Source organism: Eretmochelys imbricata, chromosome 11 (genome assembly GCF_965152235.1).
Source record: "Eretmochelys imbricata isolate rEreImb1 chromosome 11, rEreImb1.hap1, whole genome shotgun sequence".
Taxonomy (NCBI): Eukaryota; Metazoa; Chordata; order Testudines; family Cheloniidae; genus Eretmochelys; species Eretmochelys imbricata.
This window is the reverse complement of record NC_135582.1, coordinates 83,331,595-83,344,285: the sequence shown is the minus strand read 5'-3', so window position 1 is coordinate 83,344,285 and position 12,691 is coordinate 83,331,595.

Below are 12,691 nucleotides of genomic sequence, written 5' to 3'. Positions count from 1 at the left end.
CGGGAAGTACCAAGAAGTAACACCCACAACAATAATACAAGTATGTGTTGGGAGGTGAGTGTGAAAGAGACTGTGTGTGTGATGTGTGTGTGTGAGAGAGAAAGACACTGTGTGTGTGTGTGTGAGAGAGAGAGCGACAGAGAGAGACACTATGTGTGTGATGTGTGTGTGTGTGAGTAAGACACACTGTGAGAGAGAGAGATTGTGTGTGTGTGACTGTGTGTGAGTAAGACACTGTGTGTGAGAGAGAGACAGTGTGTGTGTGTGTGTGAGAGAGGGGGGAGGCAGGGACATTGTGTGTGTGAGAGAGAGAGAGACACTCTGTGCGTGTGTCAGAGAGAGAGGGGGGAGGCAGGGACATTGTGTGTGTGTGAGAGAGAAAGAGACACTGTGTGAGAGAGAGAGAGAGAGAGACACTGTGTGTGTCTGTGTGTGTGTGCAGGCGTGTGTGTGCGTGCAGGGGGAGGGTATGAGAGATGCCCTGCCCCTTTAAGTAGATCGGCACTTACCAGTCTGAAGGCTGCTTGTTCAGACACAACAGCAGCCACCAGCAGCTCCCTTCCACGTGTCCCCCCCCCCCCCCCCGCTCTGCGGAGATGGGATACATGAGCAGGGGGAGGGGGACACCCTGACATCAGCACCCCCACCTTCCTCCCCGGTCTGCGCAGCAAACAGGATGCTCCTGGGACCGGCTGGCCCCGGGCTCCAAGGCAGAGCGGGCTGGTAGCTGACTGACTGCTGGGGGGCTGCGCAGCAAGGAGGGAACACGGGTGTGTGCTAACCCTCCCCCTCTCGGCTGCCGGAACCTATCTCCGTTTGGGATTGACAAAGCGGGAAAGGTGGATGCTCCTCTGCCACGGGGCCTGGTCCAGGCGGTGGGTTCAGACGCCAACTAAGTCTGCACAAAACAGTGAGGAAAAATCTCCTAAGAACATCACCGGACGAAGTTCCAGGGTTTGAATCGGGCAACGTTGTGACTAAAACTGAGGTGGTGCCAATTTCAATTGCCACGTTTGCATTCCCAACAGCCAGAGTTTCTGCTCCCACCTTGTCTGAGTGGTGCTCAGCTCACTAGGGCGGGCTTCCTAAATTGATCTTACTGCCTAAACGAGCTGCCCTTCAAATCTTTGGTTTGTGGAAATCCATTGCTTGGGGGCTAATTTTCTGTTGTTGCCTTGTTTCAACTCAATTTCTAATTTTAAGAGCTACTGAGAACTGGCAACTCTGTCAGTCAGTCTGTTACACACACACCCGCCCGGTGCTGCCTTTGCATGTGTGAGACAGCATAACCTGCTGGTGAGAGAAACATCCTGACATCTCTCTCCCTTGGCACGCCACTCTGCATGTGTGAGCGAGAACAGCCATCTTCTGAGGCTCACTTCAACCTTTGTGTTGGGTGAATACTTCTACATTACTTTCAGCGCCGTTGTGTGTTTCTAACTACAGAGTTGTCCTACTTTATACTCCACGCTAGCCCCATTCCTGTCCTGGGGTGGGAATTTCATTGGTTTCTATTTTACCTTTGCCTATTTTAAATAACAAAAGCAGGGTACTTTGAGGTAGTTCTCTTTCTGTATTTGAGCAACAGAGTGTTCAGCTGTTGATGTATGGCATTGCCTTTAATAAAAAATAAACAGTGTAATAATGGCCGTGTTAGCTTTTGTGTGCTTGGCCCTCCTTTCAATTGTATTATCTTAGCCAAAATATCCAGTTTCCTCTAACTTGGTTTTTAGTTCAAAAGTTAAGGAGTACTTGTGGCACCTTAGAGACTAACCAATTTATTTGAGCATGAGCTTTCGTGAGCCACAGCTCTGATGAAGTGAGCTCACGAAAGCTCATGCTCAAATAAATTGGTTAGTCTCTAAGGTGCCACAAGTACTCCTTTACTTTTTGCGAATACAGACTAATACGGCTGTTACTCTGAAACAGTTCAAAAGTTGTAATACCAAGTTGCATTAGAGTTGCTCTAATCTAATCACGTCATTGAGCTTATTCTTGGTTACCGGAAACTGTTTCTTCGTAAAGGTCCGCTGTTGAATTATTTTCATAATGCTTAACTACTAGTTCATCTTAATTAGCATAATACAACCTGTCGATGCTGTTAGGGGACACTCATGGATCACACACAGTTTTTTGAATGTTAAACCCAATTTTATACCACTCGTCCATTCAGTGTAGCTAACCAACCTTCTTTTCATTTACATGGTCTTATTTTAGAATGTCATGTTTAGTTAGGGGGTTAAGTTTTGCTACATTGTATCACTTGTTTTATTTACCTTTTTTATCTGGTGTATCTTGTTTGCATACATCTTGTTGATTTAATTGATTACGGGTTTCTTAATTGACAAACCAGTTGATTACTGAAATAAACATTTCTCTATTTCAAATCCAAGTTCAATTGTTTATTTTTGGACTTCCCTTAATACACAGGAAAAAGAATCCTTGGTAAACGTTTGTGGTTACCTCCTTAATGCATTAATAACCATAATCAGTAATTCCATGTTTTCATTTGCTTTCCTTGAACCACTCAGATAAGAAGCAATTACTTAATAATTCCACCTAATTCTTGAATCTCCTAATTATCAGTTTTGATAATTGTATCATTCTGTTTGTAAATTTACTTTGAATATTATCTGGTGTTCAACCCCTTTGTACCTCATACTCCTGTCATTCTGGGAAACCGTCTGCATCTCTGGCTTATGAATCATTGTCCTGGGCACTGGGACAGGAGAAAGGAGCTGCTTAACTCTACTCTGAGTCAATGCAGATTTGCACTGAAATGGGCATTTGGAAGGCTGAAAGGAAGGAGGAGGAGCCTCCTGTGATGCTGCTTCCCATATTTTTCATAGTAAAATTATGATATAATTGTGTCATAATCATAACATATTTTATGCAAGCCGGGCCATGTTGAGGTAGCATCACAAAGGTTATGATTTACTGAATATGATTATCCTCTTTGTACACATGTATCTGTGATGGGTTGGATCACAGAGACCCCCTTGGGGACTGCCACCTGATGTGTTGAGACTACCTCTGAGCCTGTTTTCCCTGCGTAGCTTGGGATTTCAGAACCCTGCCTTGTCTGAGCCAGACACTCTACAAACCCAGACCCAGGTCTGAACCACATCCCTGAAAAGCTGCAGGCTTAACTGAAAACAGCTTAAGAAGTGTTCCTGTCTCCAACACTCAGGTGCCCAGCTCCCAGTGGGGTCCAAACCCCAAATAAATCCGTTTTACCCCGTATAAAGCTTGTACAGTGTAAACTCATAAATTGTTTGCCCTCTATAACACTGATAGAGAGGTATGCACAGCTGTTTGCCTGCCCTCCCCCCAGGTATTAATACACACTGTGGGTTAATTAATAAGTAAAAAGTGATTTTATTAAATACAAAACATAGGATTTAAGTGGTTCCAAGTAATAACAGACAGAACAAAGTGAATTACCAAGCAAAATAAAATAAAACATGCACGTCTACGCCTAATACAGTAAGAAAGTGATTACAGATGAAATCTCACTCTCAAAGATGTTCCAGTAAGCTTCTTTTACAGACTAGTCTCCTTCTAGTCTGGGTCCAGCAATCACTCTCACCCCTGTGGTTACTGTCCTTTGTTCCAGTCTCTTTCAGGTAACCTTTGGGGGCGGAGAGGCTATCTCTTGAGCCAGCTGAAGACAAAATGGAGGGGTCTCCCAGGCGCTTAAATAGACTTTCTTTTGTGGGTGGAGACCTCCTCCTCTCTCCTATCCAGAATTCAGCTCCAAGATGGAGTTTTGGAGTCACCTGGGCAAGTCACATGTCTATGCATGACTGAGTCCTTACCAGCCAGGCCACATTCCTGGGAAAGCCCAGATGTGGATTGGTGTCTCCAAGTTCATTGCTGGCTTAAGTGTTTCTTGATTGGGCACTTACTGAGAATAGTCTTTTCTCAGGAAGCTGACCAACTATTTCACTGAGGCTACTTAAAATTAAACAAGTACACAGTCAATATTCATAACTTTAAATAAAAAATTACACATGCATACAAATAGGATGAATAGATTCAGTAGATCATAATGACAGGTTTCAGAGTAGCAGCCATGTTAGTCTGTATTCGCAAAAAAGAAAAGGAGTACTTGTGGCACCTTAGAGACTAACCAATTTATTTGAGCATAAGCTTTCGTGAGCTACAGCATCCGATGAAGTGAGCTGTAGCTCACAAAAGCTTATGCTCAAATAAATTGGTTAGTCTCTAAGGTGCCACAAGTACTCCTTTTCTTTTTAGTAGATCATAACCTAACCCAACATGGCAGTGCCCAGCAATTTCTAGAAGCAGGGGCATGTGCAGGAATTTAAATTTTACTGCTTTGGGGTGGGGCACATTGGCGAGGGATGTGAAACTCCTCTGGGGAGGGGGAGAGCAAACTGCTCCAGCAATGGGGCCTGGCGAGGGGCACAAAACTCCGCAGGCTCCTGGGCTGTGGCAGGGAGAGTGCGAGAGCTCCTCTCCCCTGGGGCTGTGCCAGGGACCGCGAACTTTCCCAGCCCCGGGGCCGCAGTGGGCAGAGGGAACTCCTCTGGCTCCTGGGCTGCAAAGCGGGGATTGAACCTGGCTCATCCAGGTCCAAGCTGAGCTCTCTAACCCAGAAGAGCTACACGGTGGGCACCACCTTTGCCTCCGCCGGCCACTGGGTGTGGGGTGAGGAGACTCCGAACTTGTTCTCACAAGGAACAGCTGAGGCACCAGGGCCACCTGGCTCCAGGAGAAGGGTTCCTGGCTTGTCATCACAAAATGTGGTGTGCATCCCATTCTTAGGTGCCTTCCTGCTCATTGCACACTCAGCCTGAGCATCACAACGCCTCAGGCCCTGGTGGCACCAGGTCTGGGTCCTTTAGCCCAAAATGCCACCACTCTCTCTGGTTGACGGCTCTTCTCCAAAACCAGAAATGTTTGCACCCCCCGCCCTTACCTGTACTACACCCAGAGAAGTGTGTCCATGGTAACAGTGACACTCCGTGCAGTGTGTTGGTGTGTGTGGTGGGAGAGGTTGGCAGAGACAACTTGCCCCTGGAGGATTAGGGTGTGTGGGGAAGGAGTGTAGGGAGATTTTCTTTGCAGCAGACTGTAACAACATCACAGCACCTCCCAGCACCCTGTGTGTGTGGCCTGTTAATTAGGGTTGGTCACACTTTATACAAGATAATAGCAAGATATTTTAGATTGTTGAGAAGTATTGTAGAGGTTGAGTTACAAGTTGTATTATGTGCCTTGTTATAACAAAGAAAGTATGTTCTCTGTAAAACTGTTTACATACTCTCCACATTCATGCAAAGGGAAAAAGAGAAGCATGAAGGCCATCATTAACACCAGATGGTCAAGGGAGAAGTGGAGAGACTTGAAAACATCAGGAGCTTATTGGAAAACATCCATGCCTAACAAAGGGCAATATTGATGACCCTGAAACTAAAAGTAAATGCCCACAAAGATAAAATAATGTGGATGTCGAGACCCTGACCCTTCCCATCCTGGGAATGTTGTCCCTCCCCCTTCCCCCTAATTCGGGATGCTGGCAAAAGGGCTGGTCACAGGACTGATTACAACCTAACTGTGCAAGACCCGTAGACACTAATGGAAGGGGAAGGTGCACCAGGCAGCACAGGAAGGCCAGTTGGGCCAGTGGTTTGGGGATTTAATATTTCTGGGAACTAAACCGTTCAGATCTTAAAGTCTCTGGTGCCAATGTCATTTTGAGCACTCTGGGGTCAGGCAGTGGGAAGCAGAGCAGGCTGAGAAAGAGCCAGCTCTCATCCACCCAACATGGCAGCGCCCCGCAAGTCCCTGGAAAAAGTTATTAAATCCCTCTGTACAGCTGTACTGCAATACAGCACGTAACGCGGCGTGGTGGAGCTCCCGTCTGCAGCAGTGTTAGGCTGGGTCTGCTCCTGGGTTTCAGGCACTTCACCACCACCCAGCATCCCAGCTCAAACAGGCAGAGATACGCGAGCTCTTTGGCAAAACCACCTCCCAGTCAGTATCTAGGGTCACTGCCCAGACACTTCCTATGCCAAGGTTTGGTGGTGGCACCCCCAGTTCAGCTCCTCATAACAGGGCAGGCCCTGGGAGCATGGCCGTAGGTCCTGTTCTCCCCCCTTGAGTTCTGGTTGCTCTGCCAGAGCTCCCTTCTTCCTGGTCTGGTACCAGGCAGTGTCCCAGGAGTGACTTCTCTTTCATTTGCTCTTCCAGTCGCTCATAGAGCCTGGCATTCGGCGACTTGTTCAGATGAACTGGGCGTGGTCCTCTCCCCAGAGGAGAGTCAAAAGATTGTCACTCAAGCAGTAATTCTTCAAACACAAAATAACATTTGTTTAAAGGAAATATTTAGTCACGATGTATTTAATAATCAAAGAAAGAACGGGCTGTGATACATGACTCCTAGCAAAAAACAGTTTCATTGCATTTTGCAATCATAGTAAGGCAATGCAATAGTCTACACAAACCACAAAACAGACACAGTGTTGCATAATACAGTACACACAGACCCTTCATACATTATATATATATATATATATATATATAAAGCCTTAATCCAATGTTACAACACAGTACACAACCTATTACAATACAATAGATTAATCCCCTGTACATATGGATAAAGCCACATTACAATAGGACCCATTAAAAGGACATGACTGAGGACATTCCACAAGTGGTGATCGGTCACTTGCGGGAATGCAGGTGGTGGCTTTCATCCAACTTTATTGACAATTCTACCTGTGCATTCCTTATATTTAAAAATCATTAAACTGACTGTCCATCGTCTCAATCCCTCTGACCCATCTGCTGGTTTTTCTGCTCAGTCAAAATGATTTCTGCTCTTTGATGGATTCCTCTGCCTGCTTCTTCAATCTCTGTTTTCTGCTCTACTCCGCCAGATCTGCTCCAACTGCTAACCACCTTCACACACTCTCAAGTCTATCAGCTCTCTGCCTTATGTATGATTTTTGACCCTCTCTGATTGGTTGCTCTTTCAATGCCAATAATTAGCCTAGTTCTCTCCAGGTGGGGTGATACCTCTTCAGACATTCAGCTTGACCTGTCAGTCCTGCTGGAGCTACTTGAAAGCCTCCTCCTCACCTGACTGACCCCTTTCTGGTATTTGGAACGAAGTTAATCTCACCGGCCAATGGAAGCTGTGGGAGCGGTGCTTACAGTCACAGGCAGCGCACGGAGACCCACTGCCCCCCTCCTCCCAAGGGGTGTGCAGAGACGTGCCAGCAACCGGCCGCTTCTGGGTGCGGCGTGGGGCCACGGCAGGCAGGCAGCCTGCTTGAGCCCTGCTGCACCGCCGGCCGGGAGCCACCTGTGATAAACGTCTCCTGACCAGAGCCTGCACCTCACACTCCCTCCTGCACCCTAATCCCCTGCCCCAGGTCAGAACGCTCTCCTGCACCCAAACTCTCTCCCAGACCCTGCACCCCAATCCCCTGCCTCAGCCCAGAGCCCCCTCCTGCACCCAAACTCCCTCCTAGACCCGGCACCTGCACCCCTCACTCCTGCACCCCAACCCCCTGCCCCAGACTCAGCCAATGCACACTACACAGTTGAGAATGTTACACTGATTGTGACAATCCCCCCTGACATATAACACGTCCTTGGATATGCATCCGTCTTCCAACCTACTCAGATGGCGCAACCAGTGCGGTTGTCTTTGCTTGAGCTGGGCTATCACGCTTGCTAATTTGCCCTTTGAAGAATCTCTGAGATGGTGACTTCATCTTGCTATTTGGTGTTGAGTATGTGGCCTAAACAATGTAAATGGAAACTCTTTAACCTTTTCTCCTGATGAGCATAAGCTGTCCATGTTTTCCCACAATACATGGGAGTGCTGAGGATGCAGGATTCGTACACTAGCATTTGGTCTTGATGGTCAGCTTTGAGTTGTTCCATGCTCTTTTAGTTAGTCTGCTAAAGGTGGCGGCGGCCTTTCCAATGTGAACATTTCTTCATCCAGTGAGAGGTTGGTGGTCACTGTTGAATCTAAATAGATGAACTTTTGGACTACTTCTAGCTGGTTTGCTTTTAAGGTGAAGGATCTTGTGAAGCCCCCTGTCCTAATACAACTGTTTTCTTAATGCTGATGATGAGAGCAAATGCCTGACAGGCACTTGAAAGGCGGTCCATGAGTTCTCGTGGTAGATCTTCATCATGAGCTGTAAGGGCAGCATCATCAGCTAAGAGAAGTTCCCTGATTAGCACCTCTTTGACTTTGGTCTTTGACTTAAGTTGGGACAGGCTGAAGAGTTTCCCATCTGATCTTGTGTGGAAATACACTCCATCTTTCATGTCCTTAAACGCACAGTTTAAGAGTACTGAGAAGAAGACTCCAAAGAGTGTAAGGGCAAGAACACATCCTTGCTTCGCTCCGTTTTTCATCTCAAAGCTGTCCGAAGTGGACCCGTCAAACTAAACAGTTCTCCTTGCTCTCATGTTGTTGTGGAATGAGCGTATAAGCCATTACAGGGTTGGTGGGAATCCTATCTTTCCTAGTATTGTAAATAGACCGGCTCTGCTGACGGTGATGAATGCTTTGGTTAGGTTCACCACCAAACCAGCAACCCTAGCAATTCACAGACAATCCACTCTGCTCTGTTCCAACCTCCTTTGGCCCTGCCCACTGGTAAGAAAAGAAAAACAGGGCTGGAAGATGGTGCCCAAACCCCTTGTCCTGGGAGACGTTTGCCGAAGGAAGGGAGGAGGAGGCGGCAAAAGCATGTGGTGGAGAGAGCTCTGCAGCCAGGCAGCATCAGGGAGCGTGGCAAGGGCAGGCAAAAGCCTACAGCACCCAGGAGGTCTCCCACCCAAGGACAAACCAGGCTCAACCCTGCTTCGCTTCCGAGAGCAGATGAGATCGGGCGTGTGCAGGGGGGTACAGCCGTAGATGCTGCTGCTTGCCGCTTTGCCGCTCTTTAAGTGAGTCCACAGCCTGCGCCTGCCTCCGTCACACAATCAATGCCGCCTCCCTCCTGCCAGCTCTCACCCGCCTGCCTCCCCACCCCATCGCCCCACCCCGCCCGCACCACGCTCCACAGCCCCCACCCCGGCCTGCCCACACAGCTACGCCTCCTCCCCACCCCACCCCAAACACACCCCCAACTAACCCCTCACCCAGCCCTCTCTCCTCAGCCTGCTCCTGCACAAAAGCGCCACCCCCACCCCCGACACAAAACCCAGCACGCCTCCCCCGGACGCAAGGCCTCGTCTGGGGCGGGGCTGCCTCCCCCACACCCGCTGATGCGGCACTGCCTCACGTGCACGCACCCCACGGGGGCAGCTTGTGGGGTTGCCAACTCTGACTGCAGCTATTGCAGGACTTTCCCCCCACGCCCCAACAGGACTTTGTGTCATTTTCTTAAACTATCCTATTAAAATCTCCTGGGTTGCTTTCAAGAGTCACGGGGAGATCGATGCCGACTCCGGGGCACTCCAGGCCAGTCTGGGAGTGTTGCCAACTCTAGCAGCTCACAGGCCAATCCGCTCTGTTTGCTCCCACCTCCTAGGGCTCACCAGAGCTCACACGTCCCTGGGAACGCCCTCCTGCACGGGGCCAGCTGTTTCCTCGCTCCTGGAAACCCCGCTTCTGCCCAAGGCCCCAGCCCTTCCAGCACCACACCTGGCAGAGCCAAGAGCCGCCGCCCCTGCACCGCGGCCACTGGCCCAGTCCTGCGCAACCCCCAGCAAGCAGAGGAGGGCGCCCAGGGCTTGGCCTCAGCCTCCCTAGCCCCAGAGCGTGGGAAGGCCGGCGGCCCAGCCCCACCAGCGGGGTGCCGGAGCCAGAGAACTGGAGCCGCACGCAGGGAGCAGTAGTGGCAGGGGGAGGGGTCACGCTTGGCTGTTTGGGAGGCTGAGCCTCCCCCAGCCTATGGGACTACCTGCCCCCCATGCCCACGCCCTCCCCCGTCACCCCCTTCACAAGGCCCTGGGGGAGGCAGGATGGGCAGCCCCCTCAGGGAGACGAGCTCAGAGACCACCAGGACCAAACTTTCCACTTACTGGCCCCGAGGCAGGGGCTGATCCAGGCCTGCAGCAGCCTTCCCGGGCCAAAGGGCCACCAGCTGCCTCTCTCTCCACACTTTTAAAGGGCCAGCTGCCAAGAGGCATGCTGGGAAAGGGCTTCCCTAAAGCCGCCACCCCAAAGGCCCGGGCTGCGCCGCATGGAAAAGCTTGTAGCTTTCCTGCCCCCCACTCCCAACCGCGGAGCAGACGCGGCGGCAGGGTGCACACGCGCAGACAGGTCGGGGGCACGTACCGCCACTTCAGCCAGCTGGCCTCCCACGCCTGCTGCCTGCGGGGCAAGACCGCCCGCTGGCAGGGCCGGAGTCTCTCTTCTGGGGGCCCGGGGCTGTTAGATTTTGTTCGCCCCCCCCCCCATGTACAAGTGTTTTCCTAATTTAAAACAACATGATCTCAGGCGGGGAGGGCTCCAGCCCAGCAGGGGGGACGGCAGCGTACAGAGTCCCCTCCCGTTCCTGCCCCCAGCCAGGGCCAGATATCGCAGCAGGGGCTTTAGAGGCTGCAGCCCAGGGTCCCGGGCTAAGGGGCTCCTGCAAAACGATCTGGGACTTCTAGCAGCCACCCAGAGATCTTTTTGCAGAGCCTCTCTTAGCTCAGGGCCCTGGTCTGCAGCCCCCAAAGCCCCGGCGTTAATCCAGCCCTGCCCGCTGGTAAAAAAAGGAAAAGAAAAACAGGGCTGGAAGATGGTGCCCAAACCCCTTGTCCTGGGAGAGATGGCCACAGCCTGGGAGACGTTTGCCAAAGGAAGGGAGGAGGAGGCGGCAAAAGCATGGGCTGGAGAGAGCTCTGCAGCCAGGCAGCATCAGGGAGCGTGGCAAGGGCAGGCAAAAGCTACAGCACCCAGGAGGTCTCCCACCCAAGGACTAACCAGGCCCGACCCTGCTTCGCTTCCGAGAGCAGATGAGATCGGGCATGTGCAGGGGGGGTATGGCTGTAGACAATGCCAGCTGCTGCTTTGCCGCTCTTTAAGTGAGTCCACAGCCTGCGCCTGCCTCCGTCACACAACCAACGCCGCCTCCCTCCTGCCAGCTCTCACCTGCCTGCCTCCCCACCCCATCGCCCCACCCCACCCGCACCACGCTCCACAGACCCACCCCTGGCCTGCCCACACAGCTACACCTCCTCCCAACCCGCCCCGCCCACACCACGCTCCGCAGCCCCCACCCCTGGCCTGCCCACACAGCTACGCCTCCTCCCAACCCCACCCCGCCCACACCACGCTCCGCAGCCCCCACCCCTGGCCTGCCCACACAGCTACACCTCCTCCCAACCCGCCCCGCCCACACCACGCTCCGCAGCCCCCACCCCTGGCCTGCCCACACAGCTACGCCTCCTCCCAACCCAATCCTGCCCACACCACGCTCTGCAGCCCCCACACCTGACCTGCCCCTGCCAGCTACGCCTCCTCCCAACCCCACCCCGCCCGCACCACGCTCTGCAGCCCCCACACCTGGCCTGCCCCTGCCAGCTACGCCTCCTCCCAACCCCACCCCGCCCGCACCACGCTCCGCAGCCCCCACCCCTGGCCTGCCCACACAGCTACGCCTCCTCCCAACCCCACCCCGCCCACACCACGCTCCGCAGCCCCCACCCCTGGCCTGCCCACACAGCTACACCTCCTCCCAACCCGCCCCGCCCACACCACGCTCCGCAGCCCCCACCCCTGGCCTGCCCACACAGCTACGCCTCCTCCCAACCCAATCCTGCCCACACCACGCTCTGCAGCCCCCACACCTGACCTGCCCCTGCCAGCTACGCCTCCTCCCAACCCCACCCCGCCCGCACCACGCTCCGCAGCCCCCACACCTGGCCTGCCCACACAGCTACGCCTCCTCCCAACCCCACCCCGCCCGCACCACGCTCCGCAGCCCCCACCCCTGGCCTGCCCATGCCCACTACGCCTCCTCCCCTCCCCGCCCCGCCCACCCCACGCTCCACAGCCCCCACCCCTGGCCTGCCCACACAGCTACGCCTCCTCCCCATCCTGCCCCGCCCACACCACACTCCACAGCCCCCACCCCTGGCCTGCCCACACAGCTACGCCTCCTCCCAACCCCACCCCGCCCGCACCATGCTCCGCAGCCCCCACCCCTGGCCTGCCCACACAGCTATGCCTCCTCTCAACCCCACCCCACCAACACCACGCTCCGCAGCCCCCACACCTGGCCTGCCCATGCCAGCTACGCCTCCTCCCAACCCCACCCCACCCACACCACGCTCCGCAGCCCCCACCCTTGGCCTGCACACACAGCTACGCCTCCTCCCCTCCCCGCTTCTCCCACACCACGCTCCGCAGCCCCCACCCCTGGCCTGCCCACACAGCTACGCCTCCTCTCAACCCCACCCCACCAACACCACGCTCCGCAGCCCCCACCCCTGGCCTGCCCACACAGCTACACCTCCTCCCAACCCCACCCCGCTCGCACCACGCTCCGCAGCCCCCACACCTGGCCTGCCCATGCCAGCTACGCCTCCTCCCAACCCCACCCCACCCACACCACGCTCCGCAGCCCCCACCCTTGGCCTGCACACACAGCTACGCCTCCTCCCCTCCCCGCTTCTCCCACACCACGCTCCGCAGCCCCCACCCCTGGCCTGCCCATGCCCACTACGCCTCCTCCCCTCCCCGCCCCGCCCACCCCAC